Raw genomic sequence first — 12,262 nt, forward strand, 5'->3', positions numbered from 1 at the left:
AAAGCCTTAGTATAGTATGTCGCAAGAATTTATAAAGGCATAGTATACTATACTATACTAAGCCATAGTATAGTATGATGAAAAAATGACAAAAAGACATACTACAGTATGTCGAAAAAAGTCTTGAATGAAGCCATAGTATAGTATGGTAGTACAAAAAGTACAAAAAGACATAGTATAGTATGTTGAGAAAAGTGATGAATAAAGCCTTAGTATAGTATGTCGCAAGAATTTATTAAGGCATAGTATACCATACTATACTAAGCCATAGTATAGTGTGATGAAAAATGACAAGACATAGTACGTATGTCGAAAAAAGTGATGAATTAAGCCATAGTATATTATTCAGAAAAAAGTGATGTTATATTATAGTAGGTTAGGCTAATAAAACCAAGACACATTTTCAGGTTTGGTGCATACTATACTATGGCTTTTTGTCATTTTTTTCAACATACTATACAATGGTTTTATTCATCAATTTTTTTGACATACCATACTATGACTTTTTCAGTATACCAGAGGATGTCATTTATCGTCATACTATACTATAACCTTTTCAACGTACTATATTATGACTTTTTTCAACATACTCTACTAAATATATTTTAATGACAATTTATCTGGCTGAAACTTAAAAATTTTTTTAAGAGCAGCATGAATGCAGCCAGTTTTGTTATTGAGATGTAGCTGTTGCAGAAGAGCAGACAATGGTCCGACGAGGATGGGATTCGAACCCACGCGTGCAAAGCACAATGGATTAGCAGTCCATCACCTTAACCACTCCGCCACCTCGTCTGCAATCTGCTTATTTTTCTGATTAAAAACTCAGATACAGTTCATGTCAGGAACGTTTCAATAGGCCTTGTAGAAAAGCATGGCATGGAGTGGATGAGGAAAATAGCATATACACAGAGCTACACAACAAAATTCTATAGGGGAATTAGCTCAAATGGTAGAGCGCTTGCTTAGCATGCGAGAGGTAGCGGGATCGATGCCCGCATTCTCCAAAGGAATTTACATTCTTCTCTTCTACTTCTGCCACCGATTAAACACAAACCTGCAATTGTGTATCAGTTTCTAAAAGTTAAAGTCTTGTTGAAATATCCAAAGTATAGTATCTTGAAAAGTCATATCATAATATGTTGAAAAAGTCATAGTATGGTATGTTGAATAAAATAACAAAAAAACATAGAATAGTATGTTGAGAAAAGTGATGAATAAAGCCTTATTATAGTATGTCGCAAGAATTTATAAAGGCATAGTATACTATGTCAAAAAAGTGATAATAAAAGCCATAGTATAGTATTGTTAAAATATGTATAGTATGTATAGTAGGGGTGTGCAAAGCAGCCGGTATTTGTATCTGTATTTGTATTTGTTGAGGGGGGAAAAGTATTTGTATTTGTATTCGAGTAAAATTCAAAATAGGCGTAAAATTCCAGTTTTTTTGCATTACACTTCTAATTTACGTTAAAGTGTAAGTGTTCTTTAATTCCATCCATTATAATAATTATGCCAGCTAATATAGGTGATTGAAACTGACTTGCAGGGGCAGAACATGGCTGTGATGATGATTTGGTGCTGGTGGGGGGATTAGTGCTTGTGGGGGGGTTGGCAGACAGTACCAGAAGGAGAGTATGCTTTAAGTGCATGCGATTATGCATAGCAGATGTTGACAGATGTTTGATATCTCTGCCTCTGCTTATTTGACTTTTGCACACATTACATATCACTTTGGTTTTATCTGCAGCAATGACTGTAAAATGCTTCCACACAGAACAAGTTTTTTTGGCTGGTGGAGGACCAAGAGATGGCTCAGCAGCAGCCACACTCTTTTTCTATTTGGTTGCCCAAATCCATGTGGGGAGTTTCAGCTAAGTTAATGAGTGACGGGTAGCTATGCTAAGGTTAACTAGCCTAGCCTGTAGCCTACATTTTGCTGTCTGCAAAAGACAGAGTAAATTAAACGTACCATATAACTCCCACAAGTGCATACAATTCGACACAACTACACAATCATTTTTTTAATCTTTTTTACCGAACGGTAACGTTACTCTGTCAACAGACTATTGTCTAAATGACCGAGCTAACAGAGCTACGTAAACAGAGCGAACATAAGAGCACCCGACTGCAGACGTCAAAAACACAGCGTAATGGAATAATCTCCCGATCAAACTCCGCTTCCCGAAAGTTATAAACTGCCTCCGAAAACCAGTTAAGGTACGAAAAATCAATTCAACAAAAATAGTGATGCAGTTAAGTGTTTTTTCGCTCAGCCGAGCCGTCTCTGTTGCTGTGTGGAGCAGCCTGTGTCAGTCACCTCTTTTACTCTTTTCCCCGACTCCTGAACGTCACTCACTCATTCGGGCATGCACTGCCGTCTCATGAGGAAACGCAGCTTTTTCATATAAAGTTTTTCTTGTTCCCGAATACAAATATTTTTTAAAGTATTTGTTCGAAATAAGTATTCGTAAAAAACAAGTTATTTGTGCCTTTCCGAATACCGTATTCGGGTTCGGCTCCACCCCTAATGTATAGTATAGTATGTTGAAAACATCATATTATAGTATCTTGAAAAAAGTCATATTATAATATGTTGAAAAAGTCAAAGTATAGAATGTTGAAAAAAATGACAAAAAGACATAGTACAGTATGTAGAAAAAAGTCTTGAATGAAGCCATAGTATTGTATGGTAGTACAAAAAGTACAAAAAGACATAGTATAGTATGTTGAGAAAAGTGATGAATAAAGCCTTAGTATAGTATGTCGCAAGAATTTATTAAGGCATAGTATTCTATACTATACTAAGCCATAGTATAGTGTGATGAAAAGATGACAAGACATAGTACAGTATGTCGAAAAAAGTGATGAATTAAGCCATAGTATATTATTCAGCAAAAAGTGTTGTTATATTATAGTAGGTTAGGCTAATGAAACCAAGACACATTTTCAGGTTTGGTGCATACTATACTATGGCTTTTTGTCATTTTTTTCAACATACTATACAATGGTTTTATTCATCAATTTTTTTGACATACCATACTATGACTTTTTCAGTATACCAGAGGATGTCATTTATCGTCATACTATACTATAACCTTTTCAACGTACTATATTATGACTTTTTTCAACATACTCTACTAAATATATTTTAATGACAATTTATCTGGCCAAAACTTAAAACTTTTTTTAAGAGCAGTATGAATGCAGCCAGTTTTGTTATTGAGATGTAGCTGTTGCAGAAGGACAGACAATGGTCCGACGAGGATGGGATTCTAACCCACGCATGCAAAGCACAAAGGATTAGCAGTCCATCGCCTTAACCACTCGGCCACCTCGTCTGCAATCTACCTATTTTTCTGATTAAAAACTCAGATACAGTTCATGTCAGGAACGTTTCAATAGGCCTTGTACGTCTAGAAAAGTATGGCATGGAGTGGATGAGGAAAATAGCATCTACAAAGTGCTACACAAAGAAATTCTATAGGGGAATTAGCTCAAATGGTAGAGGGCTTGCTTAGCATGCGAGAGGTAGCGGGATCGATACCCGCATTCTCCAAAGGAATTTACTTTCTTCTCCTCTACTTCTGCCACCGATGAAACACAAACCTGCAATTGTGTATCAGTTTCTAAAAGTTAAAGTCTTGTTGAAATATCTATAGTATAGTATCTTGAAATGTCATATCATAATATGTTGAAAAAGTCATAGTATAGTATGTTGAATAAAAAAACAAAAATACATAGTATAGTAGGTTGAGAAAAGTGATGAATAAAGACTTATATAGTATGTCGCAAGAATTTATAAAGGCATAGTATACTATGTCAAAAAAGTGATAATAAAAGCCATAGTATAGTATTGTTAAAATGTGTATAGTATGTATAATATAGTATGTTGAAAACATCATAGTATAGTATCTTGAAAAAAGTCATATTATAATATGTTGAAAAAGTCAAAGTATAGTATGTTGAAAAAAATAACAAAAAGACATAGTATAGTATGTTGAGAAATGTGATGAATAAAGCCTTATTATAGTATGTTGCAAGAATTTATAAAGGCATAGTATACTATACTATACTAAGCCATAGTATAGTATGATGAAAAAATGACAAAAAGACATAGTACAGTATGTCGAAAAAAGTCTTGAATGAAGCCATAGTATAGTATGGTAGTACAAAAAATACAAAAATACATAGTACAGTATGTTGAGAAAAGTGATGAATAAAGCCTTAGTATAGTATGTCGCTAAAAATTTTAAAAGGGGCGTATATGTATACTATACTAAGCCATAATATAGTATGATGAAAAAATGACAAAAAGACATAGTACAGTATGTCGAAAAAAGTGTTGAATGAAGCCATAGTATAGTATGGTAGTACAAAAAATACAAAAGTCATAGTATAGTATGTTGAAAAAAGTGATGAATAAAGCCTTAGTATAGTATGTCGCAAGAATTTATAAAGGCATAGTATAATATATTATACTAAGCCATAATATAGTATGATGAAAAAATGACAAAATGACATAGTACAGTATGTCGAAAAAAGTGATGAATGAAGCCATAGTATATTATTCAGAAAAAAGTGATGTTATATTATAGTAGGTTAGGCTAATAAAACCAAGACACATTTTCAGGTTTGGTGCATACTATACTATGGCTTTTTGTCATTTTTTTCAACATACTATACAATGGCTTTATTCATCAATTTTTTTGACATACCATACTATGACTTTTTCAGTATACCAGAGGATGTCATTTATCGTCATACTATACTATAACCTTTTCAACGTACTATATTATGACTTTTTTCAACATACTCTACTAAATATATTTTAATGACAATTTATCTGGCTGAAACTTAAAACTTTTTTTAAGAGCAGTATGAATGCAGCTAGTTTTGTTATTGAGATGTAGCTGTTGCAGAAGGACAGACAATGGTCCGACAAGGATGGGATTCTAACCCACGCATGCAAAGCACAATGGATTAGCAGTCCAACGCCTTAACCACTCGGCCACCTCGTCTGCAATCTGCCTATTTTTCTGATTAAAAACTCAGATACAGTTCATGTCAGGAACGTTTCAATAGGCCTTGTAAGTCTAGAAAAGTATGGCATGGAGTGGATGAGGAAAATAGCATCTACAAAGTGCTACACAAAGAAATTCTATAGGGGAATTAGCTCAAATTGTAGAGCACTTGCTTAGCATGCAACAGGTAGCGGGATCGATTCCCGCATTCTCCAAAGGAATTTGCATTCTTCTCTTCTACTCCTGCCACCGATTAAACACAAACCTGCAATTGTGTATCAGTTTCTAAAAGTTAAAGTCTTGTTGAAATATCTAAAGTATAGTATCTTGAAAAGTCATATCATAATATGTTTAAAAAGTCATAGTATAATATGTTGAATAAAATAACAAAAAGACATAGTATAGTATGTTGAGAAAAGTGATGAATAAAGCCTTATTATAGTATGTCGCAAGAATTTATAAAGGCATAGCATACTATGTCAAAAAAGTGATAATAAAAGCCATAGTATAGTATTGTTAAAATATGTATAGTATGTATAGTATACTATGTTGAAAACATCATAGTATAGTATCTTGAAAAATGTCATATTATAATATGTTGAAAAAGTCAAAGTATAGTATGTTGAAAAAAATAACAAAAAGACATAGTATAATATGTTGAGAAAAGTGATGAATAAAGCTTTATTATAGTATGTTGCAAGAATTTATAAAGGCATAGTATATTATACTATTTTTTTGACATACCATTCTATGACTTTTTCAGTATACCAGAGGATGTCATTTATCGTCATACTATACAATAAACTTTTCAACGTACTATATTATGACTTTTTTCAACATACTCTTCTAAATATATCATAATGAGAATTTATCTGGCCAAAACTTATAAAAAATCTTTAAGAGTGGTATGAACACAGCTATTTTTGTTATTGAGATGTAGTTGGTGCAGAAGTACAGCTCAAATGGTAGAGCGCTTGCTTAGCATGCAAGAGGTAGCGAGATCGATGCCCGCATTCTCCAAAGGAATTTACGTTCTTCTCTTCTACTTCTGCCACCTATTAAACTCAAACCTGCAATTGTGTATCAATTTCTACCAGTTTAAGTCTTGTTGAAATATCTATAGTATAGTATCTTGAAAAAGTCATAGTATAGTATGTTAAACAAAAAGACATAGTATAGTATGTTGAGAAAAGTGATGAATAAAGCCTTATTATAGTATGTCGCAAGAATTTATAAAGGCATAGTATACTATACTATACTAAGCCATAATATAGTATAATGAAAAAATGACAAAAAGACATAGTATAGTATGTCGAAAAAAAGAGATGAATAAAGCCATAGTATAGTACGTCACAAAAGTTTATAAAGGCATAGTATACTATGTCAAAAAAAGTGATGATAAAAGCCATAGTATAGTATGTTGAAAAAATTACAAAAAGCCATAGTACAGTATTGTTAAAGTATGTATAGTATGTATAGTATAGTATGTTGAAAACATCATAGTATAGTATCTTGAAAAAGTCATATTATAATATGTTGAAAAAGTCATAGTATTGTATGTTGAAAAAAATAACAAAAAGACATAGTATAGTATGTTGAGAAAAGTGATGAATAAATCCTTAGTATAGTATGTCGCAAGAATTTATAAAGGCATAGTATACTATACTATACTAAACCATAGTATAATATAAGGAAAAAATGACATCTTATAATATGAATCTTGAATATCATGTATGTTGAAAAAGCCATATTATTACGAAAAAAGTCATAGTATAGTATGTCGCTAAAACATATAAATAAAGGCATAGTATAGTATCTCGAAAAAAATGACAAAATGTCAAAGTATAGTATGATAAAAAAAAGTAATAGAATATAGTATGTTGCTAAAATTGATAAATAAAGCCATAGTAAGTTGAAAGAAAAATCATTCTATAGAATGTCGGAAAAAGTCATACTATAGTATGTCGCTAAAATTGATAAATAAAGGCATAGTATAGTATGTCGACATAAGTGACATAAGTCGACATAAAAAAGTTATTATATTATAGTAGGTTAGATCAACAAAACCAAGACACATTTGCAGGTTTGGTGCATACTATACTATGGCTTTTTGTCATTTTTTTACACATACTATATTATGGCTTTATTCATCACTTTTTCATCATACTAAACTATGACTTTTTCAACATACTATAATTTGACTTTTTCAACATACTTTAATATGACTTTTTCAACATACTATTCTAAATATAGTTTAACAAGAATTTATCTGGCAGAAACTGATACAAAAAATTTAAGAGTGGTATGAATGCAGTCAGAAATTAAGAAATTAAGCTTTTCAACATTTACAAGCATTTTCTGCAGGAATTGAAATTTCTTGTTAGATTCTAAACTTTCAAACACAGTTTCAACCTCGCAATGATTCTTTTTTCAATTATGAATAGGAAATATTCATCCCATACCCTGCTGCCTGCTTAGAGAGATCTAAAAGATCGACTCAGTCCTAGTTGTCCCGTGGAACAGATCGCAATTGAGAGAACCAGAGAATGCCTGAGAGCTCCAGGAGTGGCCCAGATGAGAATCAGCTGCCTTTGCCCCTGTAGCTTAAGTTGTCCCCTGGCCATCGGAACCGCCAGCTGAAACTTTCCTTCTCCTGTGATATTGGGGTTGATGTTATCAGTTACTAAGAGTAATTAAGAAGAGTTAGGTCATTAGTAGAATCTCCCATCAATATAGTAATGATACTGAATTGATTCAGGTGTTTACCTTGTGCTTTTCAATCTCTCAGCTAAATGGTGCATTAAGTTAATTTTAATTGTTTATTGTTAATCAAATTAGTGGCCTTCTGTGTTTACATGCGTTAATCCATTTTCCAACATATCATTCACTGCTTTATCTGGTAGACAGCGGTCCTCCTTCAGTCATTAATTGTTCCTTGTTGGATTCATTCACTATTGACTTTAATCATGGCTGCATTTATTCATTCGTTTGTATGTCTAGTCGTTATTAGTTGTGTGGTTAGCTAGTAGTTCAATAAATCTGTCATTTATAAAGAAGTTGATTGGTTTATGTGCATTAAGTATTGCTGCCACTGTTGACAATCTGGTTGCACATTGGTGCAGTGGTTAGCACTGTCATCTCTCAGTAAGAGAGTACCCGGTCGGCTTGGGCCCTTCCTTATGGAGTTTGCATGTTCTCCCTGTGTTAGAATGGGTTTTCTTAGGGTTCGGTTAATTATCTAAAATTGCCTGTAGATGTGAATGTCAGCGGAAATAGTTGTGTCTCTATGTGTCAGCCCTGTGATTGATTGCTGTCCTGTCCAGTCTCGAAGGGTATTGCCCCCCAAGGGAGGTGAATTTAATGCTAGGTAAATTCTATAACTCAGTATGAATACTGATTTTTCTGATAGCCCAAATTCACTCTACTTCATCTTTTGTACCAATTAATGTGTTTACAATTCATATTCTTGGTGACCTTTTGTGAGGCCCTATAGCTCATATTAAGTACATATTAGTTCCTTGTGCTTATTAATTATCGTTAAATATGTTGGTACCCTTTAAGGAATTCATGCTAAAGTTTGGTTTAAATTGTGGTGGGGACATTTTTGCCTGACAATGAATATGTACAGTTGTGTATGTGTACACCAGCTCTCTAGCTATGTGTACACACAAATTGTAATCGCAAAGATTTTTTTAAAGATTATTTTTTGGGGGGCTTTTCCCTTTATTATGTCGTCATAGTGGAAAGACATGAAAGGGGAAGAGAAATGGGGGATGACGCGCAGCAAAGGGTAGCAGGTCAGATTCAAAATCGCGCTGCTGCAGGACCCCAAAATGTGGCAAAATCTCTTACTGGGTGAGCTAGAGGCCGCCGATCACAAAGATTTGTATTATTTTTCTCGAAGTAAAAGTGTCACGCCGATTTTTTTCCGCAAATCGTGAAATGTGCAAAACCTACTTTTTCTAAAATCTCCTGGGGTTTTCAGCCGATCTGCCTGACACTTGGCATATAGCATCTCCGGAAAGACCTGACAATAAATTATCGAAATAATTTTTTTTGCTTTTTGTAGCTAGCGAACAAAACACTACATTTGCATATCTCGTCCAAAGTAAAATGCTGTGAAACTTAGGATTCTTGTTTGCCATGCCACTCTGAGGCTCTCGACCAAATTTGTTGAACACTAGCCATTAGGGGGCGCCGACAGTATGAAAAATGTATAGCTCACGAAGGGCTCATGCGATTTTTACGACATTTGGAGGCTACGATCTAGGTCCACTCCTGAGGCCAAGCCTACAATGTTGCACTGATAAGTCAAATGCATTGATGCTTTTAGAATGTATGTATAAAATCAATGTAAAGGGGAAGTCTGCATTTTCCATTTTCAAATTACCTTGCAGCTCAGAGGTATATTTCCTACTGTTTGCCTCACCGCCTTTGGGTTCGACTTACGCGGACTCCGCGGGTCATCACGCGGGACTTGCATGGAGGCTTGGACCCCATCATATCGGCTTGCAGTTCTAGTTCATATATATTAGCTTATAAAACAGGCTCTTTAGCATGGAAGCAGTTGGTGTTTGGTGTTTTAAGTCCCTAACATTGACTTCAAGGTAGCGCTGCCTGGAAGGCACTAGGATTAGGCAATGGTTAGGAGCAAAGGGGTTTTAACCACGATGGGCACTTTTTGATTGGTTAGATAACACAGTTCAGAGTACCAATAGGAACCCCCTTACGTTATATAAAGGTTTCTGACTTCGTATATATACCCCTCTGTGTGCACATACTCTTCTGTGACGGTGCAAACTTTTTAACATGGTGTTTTTTTTTAGCATATCCTGATAGATGACATGCTGACGAACACGGGCATGTATAATACTTTGCATTTTTTATGTTTTATTGCTGAGATATGGGCAATTATTTCCCAAAATTACAAGCGCAAAGTATGATGGGAAATGATTCACTTTTTGTGATGTATCTTTCGAAGGGAAGCTGCTAGAGCGATGAAACTTTGAGCTACCCCCTATTTTCGATGATGGGCTTTCCCACTCATCTCTACGAGCTTCCAGTTCTCCAGTATCTCCTGAATGGAAGGTCGTAGAGACTCGGGGACAAGTTAGGGTTAGGGGGTTAGAGGTTAGGTAAAGGGGGTTAGGGATAAAGGGTTAGGTAATGAGAAAGATATCTTGATGATTCCCCTTCATCTGACGACTGGGTAGTTAGATAGGAATCAAAGGCAAGGGCACGGGCCGGTGCACGTCAGTCAAAAGTTCTCCATTCCTGCATTTCCCACACCTACTTATTTTTATGTCACACTGCAATTGCATAAACCTGCTTCTTGGTTTAGAAAATCGGAACACGATGTAGTAATTATCTTGACCTTAGACGTTTTCAGCCCGACATGAAAACATCAGAGAAGCAGAGATAAACTCTTCGCGGCAGCCAAGCTGACAGTGTCCCGATATTCACTATGTTCATTAGTTTCCTTTCTGGATTTTGGGCTGTGTGTTTCTGTTTGAAATGCATAATCATTGTTTTCGGTTTATTAAACAGTTTTGCATAGTCGTGCTTGTAGGTCCTGAAGTCTGTTTTGAGCCTGTTTGTTTATTGAACGGTTTCTTTAAAATGCATAGTCATGCTTTTAGGCTTTGGAGTCTGTTTTAAGCCTGTTTGTGTATTAAACTTTTTTTTTTTTTTAAATGCACAGTCCCACTTTTAGGTCTGCTCTGTAGGATCTGGATTTTGTGTTGTCTTTATTTTGTTTGAAATTGTTGCATAGTCTTGTATAGATTTTATTCTAAATTTCATTCAAAATTTTAGGACACATCATCAGTAGTAGACTTTGGAATTATCAGGTGTTTTGGCCATTACCAACTAGACACCTTCCAAGGGTTACGGTCTATTTCGGAGTCTATTAGGATCTATTTTGAGGTATATTTATTACTATGTATTTAATGGTTGAAAATGTGCATTGTGTGATGCAATAGTATTCTAGGTAAAACCATCATTGATTTTATTTAAAACCATACTAATTATTATGTTAATATTATATTTAGAAATAAAGATTAATGTAACTAAAATATCATTTTTTAAGTGAAAATATCTGACTTATCACTTGGCCAACATGTATGTCTGTTAAAAGCACAAGCTAGAACCATCCAACGTCAGCCACATCTGAGGATCTGGAAGTCCCAGTAGGGTATACCAAATATTTTCCTGTGCTCCATACACCACACATCTATAGGAGATACTGTCTACAATATAATGGGTATGGGTAGTCTGCACTCCTGGTGTCTTCATTTGTACCAGACCGTTGTGTCATGGTTTTAGACCTTAAAACATGGAAAAGACTTTGCTTCACTTACCTAGTGTGAAAACAACACTAGGAAGGAAGTGTAGGATTTTCTGAATCCGACGTTGTCAGTCCCATTTCGGTACGATGACGGGAAGTGAGTGAAATGGGCCTTCTTTTTTGGGCTTTGTGGGAGTGGCTTAAGCATTTCATGCTGTAACTTTCTTTCTAAAGGTCAGAAAGACTGGGAACGAAGTTACAGTTGAACTATTGAGTCTTACGTATCCAATCGTACCAGGGATGACAGGTAGTGGTTAAAAGATTGCTTTAAAGGCATTTGTGGGCGTGGTTTGGGGCTTTTAGTGCTGTAACTCCCTTCCTGAAGGTCGTATAGGTTTGACATAGTTACAGTTAAACTATTACGTTTATTGTATTCAGCCATGCCAGTCACCCATATCTATGATAACAGAAAGTGGGCGAATTTCACTTCCTGGTTGGATTTTCTGCCATTTTCCGAAGAACGGAACCCTAACGGGTTAGGTAATAAAACGAGCAGTTGGGGTTAGGGTTTGGATGTGTTTTTATACTACATTTATTTAACTGGTTAGGGTTAGGAAAAAAAACAAGTGGTTGGGGTTAGGGTTAGGGAGATGGTAGAGTGAGAGAGAGAGAGAGAGAGAGATGGTGGAGCGAGGGAGACAGGGCTAAGGAGAGGAGCATGGTCGGGGTTAGAGTTAGGGTTAGGGTTCAGGTTAGGGTTTGGTGCCTTTAAGTCGACGTTGGGGGCTTAAAATACCATCGAGCGAGTTACTGATACATTTCTATAATTATGTCTCCAATAATACCATTACATTCATTTTACTTGATAAAGAAGAAGCTCATTTGTAATATGGAGGCTCACTGTCATAAACCTCCTGGGGATTGTTGAACAATAAACAAATCAAACAGTTAA

At 35.1% G+C, this 12,262-nt stretch overlaps 3 non-coding genes across 3 annotated transcripts; all 3 read right to left on the reverse strand.

Moving 5' to 3' along the window:
- Positions 1 to 713: 713 nt before the first annotated feature.
- On the reverse strand, positions 714 to 795 carry trnas-gcu. Its single transcript has one exon. It is a non-coding gene; the product is annotated as a tRNA-Ser (tRNA).
- Positions 796 to 3,259: 2,464 nt separating this feature from the next.
- Positions 3,260 to 3,341, reverse strand: trnas-gcu. Its single transcript has one exon. It is a non-coding gene; the product is annotated as a tRNA-Ser (tRNA).
- Positions 3,342 to 4,939: 1,598 nt separating this feature from the next.
- On the reverse strand, positions 4,940 to 5,021 carry trnas-gcu. Its single transcript has one exon. It is a non-coding gene; the product is annotated as a tRNA-Ser (tRNA).
- Positions 5,022 to 12,262: the final 7,241 nt, after the last annotated feature.

Source organism: Perca fluviatilis, chromosome 22 (genome assembly GCF_010015445.1).
Source record: "Perca fluviatilis chromosome 22, GENO_Pfluv_1.0, whole genome shotgun sequence".
In the NCBI taxonomy this organism is placed as follows: Eukaryota; Metazoa; Chordata; class Actinopteri; order Perciformes; family Percidae; genus Perca; species Perca fluviatilis.